This window comes from Gobio gobio (genome assembly GCF_949357685.1).
Source record: "Gobio gobio genome assembly, chromosome: 9".
Taxonomy (NCBI): Eukaryota; Metazoa; Chordata; class Actinopteri; order Cypriniformes; family Gobionidae; genus Gobio; species Gobio gobio.
The window spans coordinates 25,800,990-25,805,204 of record NC_137115.1 but is presented as its reverse complement, the minus strand read 5'-3'; the positions used below and the strand labels follow the sequence as shown (position 1 = coordinate 25,805,204).

The 4,215-nt window shown below is 37.9% G+C and overlaps 1 long non-coding RNA gene across 1 annotated transcript; it reads right to left on the bottom strand.

Moving 5' to 3' along the window:
• Nucleotides 1-1,120: 1,120 nt before the first annotated feature.
• On the bottom strand, nucleotides 1,121-2,123 carry LOC307131364. The gene is made up of 4 exons (XR_013817159.1): nucleotides 1,661-2,123; nucleotides 1,463-1,557; nucleotides 1,251-1,373; nucleotides 1,121-1,167 (listed from the first exon to the last, which is right to left on the bottom strand). It is a non-coding gene; the product is annotated as an uncharacterized lncRNA (long non-coding RNA).
• Nucleotides 2,124-4,215: the final 2,092 nt, after the last annotated feature.

Here is a 4,215-nt window from a genome sequence, read left to right as displayed (position 1 = left end):
TGCAAGAATTGACAACAAGGGAAGTGAAAAGCAGAGTTGATGGGGAAATGTTATCAAGAAACTCACCAACAAACCAGGTAAATAACCTCACCTGGCGGAAAGACTATAAAATCTCAGGCCAGATTGGTGAACCAGGCCAAAAGGATCGACTCACATTCTCCAGTTTAGCGCGTCAAATTGAGAATGGCCTTAGCAGAGGGTATTCAGAGACAGAAATAGTGGATGCTGTTATCAGAGCCATTGTACCAGGTCTGCAACTGCGGAGCTACCTTGAAGGTAAAAGTGATCTATCTCTGCCTACGCTTAGGAGGATTCTCCGTTCACACTATCAGGAACGAAGCGCAACAGAGCTCTATAAACAGCTTACACTGCATGAAAAGTGGGATTTTCGACCCCGTAAACGCCTGTATACTCCTGGAAATCTCCCTAATTTTCGGCAGTTTTCGACAATTTAGAGGCAGCGAACGTCGCGTTTGTCTGTGCCACAAATTGTCGTAAACGAACCATGACGTAGGTGGAGAGCCCCCCGCTGAGAGACCGCGCGGAGGTGCGACGCCTCTAATTTGCATATGAATAGCAGCGAAACCAGAGAGTCAACGGCCAGACTTGAATTTACTCACTCACTATTGGCTGAAGCCACTACATTTAAAAAAGAAAAATCCCTCGTGATTGGTTGGCAGATCACTGCAAACCAATCATTATTGGTCCCCCTGGCTCATTATAAATGTAAACCCCAATAATAATAATAAATATATAATTTATGTTGTAATAATTTGTTTCATATTAATGTTATTGTGCTATGATGTATTCATACCATCAAGGAATATATGGGAAAATTATACGGACCGTGCCGTTTATTCAAACAAGGGGCTTCATTTATAAGCATACAGCTGTTCATTCAAAGAAAGGGCTTCATTTATAAAACACAGCGGTTTACTTAAAGAAAGAGCTTTATTGTTAAACACACAACTATGTACAGTGCAGCAGTAATGTCTCGTAATGTAATGTAGAGTTCGGCGTGCTCCAGGCTGCGAGAGCGCGGTGGCCGCACAATCCATCCAGACACCCCGTCAACAAAGCCGTCTTCCTCGTCAAACATGAGTTCAATGGTCGCGCACTTCCAAACGTCCACCTCATCCTCATCCAGCACTCTCTCGCTTCCAGCAACTGTAATACAATCCATAAAGACAATAAGCAACCTGAAAAATACTCACATTGACAAAAAACGGATCTAATATAATAAATCTTACCCTTTTTCTTCTTGATCGACTCCGAGCTAAACTTCGCAGTTTCCGCCTGCTATGTAACGTTAAGTTCAGGTTGTTTGTATCTGAAGCTCCAGCGTGTCGATTCATAATACGTCTTACAGGCAGCTGGAAAACAATTACATGAGACTGGTATTAATAAAAACAGTCACGTTAAAATTAAACAAGGAATGAGAAACACATTAGAAGTTACTTACACACAATGTCGTCATGATCAGCGGTTAAATCTGGACTCGCGGAAATCGCTCCAAGCAGATAAGAGCTCACAGCTTCGTTATGAGGCGAGGATAGTCTGTGTAAACAAAATGTGCAGTTTTAAGCTCGGATCTATTAACGCATCCATTTCCTTATACAGCTGAATAAAAGCATATTCTTTAAATCGTAACGTTACATACCCATGCTCTGGTTCATAGCGACTGCAGTTTGCCTCAGAGTTATGAAGACGAAGACAGCCTCCTGAAAATGAGTCCAAAAAGTTCGTCGCGTCCATGCAGAGATTGAGTTGAAGACGGTGTCCTGTCATTGTTGATCACGAAAAAGGAAAGCAGCAAAAAACATAAAAAAAAGTTTAAAGCTCGTCTTCTACGCGTCATGGCCATGACCTCGACCTCGCACCTCATTGGACTAGGGCTATAATAAGGAACGCGCCCGGGGCCAAATCTCTTTATACGAAACGCGTGACTTATAATCGTTTCAACCTTCAACACGCCCTGTTTTCCGCTTCAACGCAGCAATTTTTTACGTGTGTCTTCTGTATGTGTAGACCCATGGTGTAGACACGCACATTCTGGTCGTGTAACAGGCATACACGCACAGTCGACGCACAGTTTTAACATGTTAAGAAGACACATTTGAACGTGTTTCTTAACGCGCACATTCTGTACATGTCGAAGTGTAATATTTTTTTTTAAAGCAGACTTACCTTTAGATGTAGCTTAGGCTACATACAGATTAATATAAGATATTAATTAATTGCTTAACTGACTACTGTGCTAGAGTAAAGTAGCCTAATGTTACAATGTATATTAAGTAAATGCTTAATATTATACAATTATTATAATTTATCTATATGGGTTATTGTTTGTTTTTTAAAGTTAGGCTATATATAATTTCTAAAAGTATAGGCTAATTTACACAGCACATATTTATAACTGAAAACACACACAACTTTATTCACTTTCACATAATAATGTTTTTGTAATTTGGTGTTTAGTTTGTTGTATAGTTTGTTTATACTGTTCTGTCTCTGTTTTGTTTCCAGGAACATCTGATGAGTGCTATAATAAAATGACTTCATTATATTTAAAATATGTTTTGATATTCATTTTATTTATATTATTAATATTTTATTTACCCATAAACGTGTCTTTAGGAAGCCATAAGTTATAGAGACAAGAATAACTTTTGCCATTTAAATGCCACATTCATTTACTGAGGACCCATACAGCCAATGATCATGTGTGAAAACACATACATAAATTGATCACTTAGAAATCAAAACTAAGGTTTGAGAAAGAAAGAATATGCATACAACAAAATATATTGTTTCATAGCAGCTTCAGTAACAAGTTCAAAACAAATTCTGCTGTAAACCGGCTCTAACAAGCCAATATAGTGTCAATATTCAGCTCAAGTGACTTCAGTGTTGATTCAGTTCAGTTGATTTCAGTTCAACTGTAAATTCCTCAGTTGTGCATTGTGTGTAGTTAGATATATGCAAAAACAACATTTTTGGAAATAGTTAAAATAGTTTTGCACAAAGTGTTGCTTTTGCAAGAGATGTCTGATGTTTTGTGTGTAGAGTTACAAGAAATGGAGCCATATTTTCAGAAATTGTGTGTAAGCAATTAGATAAAACTGTAAATGAATCCAGTTTATTTTAGTTCAGGACTCATAGTCCAGGTGTTAGTAATCTGTGCTTAATCTTTGTTCCAGGCAACAATTTTTTAACTCACGATTAACTAGATTAAGGCCTACTCTTGGCATAATTTAAACCCTGTCCAGGAAACCACCTCTTGAAAATCTGCATTGATAATTCATAAAATGTGGTGTGAGCTCAATTTAAATGACAATTACAGAAAAACACAATCTGACTTAACTATAAACAAACAAACTTGTACTTTTCACATTTATGATTAATAGCCATTTAAAAAATCATTCACAGTGCAGGGTGGACAAATTAATGTTGGTATGTAAACTGTATGCTTTACTTGATTTATTTGTGTGCTTTGGTTCATTGTCTTGTTGCATCACATAACCTCTCTAAAGGTTGAAGACATGAACTGCTGTCCTGTATTTTTTTATTTTTTTTACATAACATTGGTTATTGCTAATGACATACAGAGTAATTAATCTACACTGTGAGCCCGGACAAGTTGAATCTACTTAAAAAATTGGAGCAAACTGGTTGCCCTAAAAATTTAGTAATGTGAACTAAAACGAGTACATTTAACTTAAATTTAAGTTAACATTTTAACTTAAACTTTAAACTTGTTTTAGTCAAAAAAATTCAGAACCTAGATAAAACTCCCCCTGCTGCTACTCTGATTTGCATTTGTGTAGCTCACAGCATGTTCATTTACATGATAAAGCCTCCCCTAGAATTAAGGGGAGGGGGGGTCATGGGGGGACAACTGCCAAGCAAGGCCCACGTCAATTTCAGACAATTTACGGCAGTTTTCGGTGTTGCCTGCAAATTGCCGTGCACAGTCGTAAACCTGAAGTTTCACGGCAATCTACAGTGTCACATACTGACGAAAATCCCACTTTTCATGCAGTGTTACCACCGAGGTGCAGAACAATAAGGAAACCCCGCAGAACTTTTTAATTAGAGCGATGGACCTCAGACAAAAAATATTATTTGCATCACAAGAGGCAGAGTCAAATCTGAAGTACGATCCTGTACTCGTACAGAGCATGTTTATGCACACTATTCTCACAGGCCTGCAGA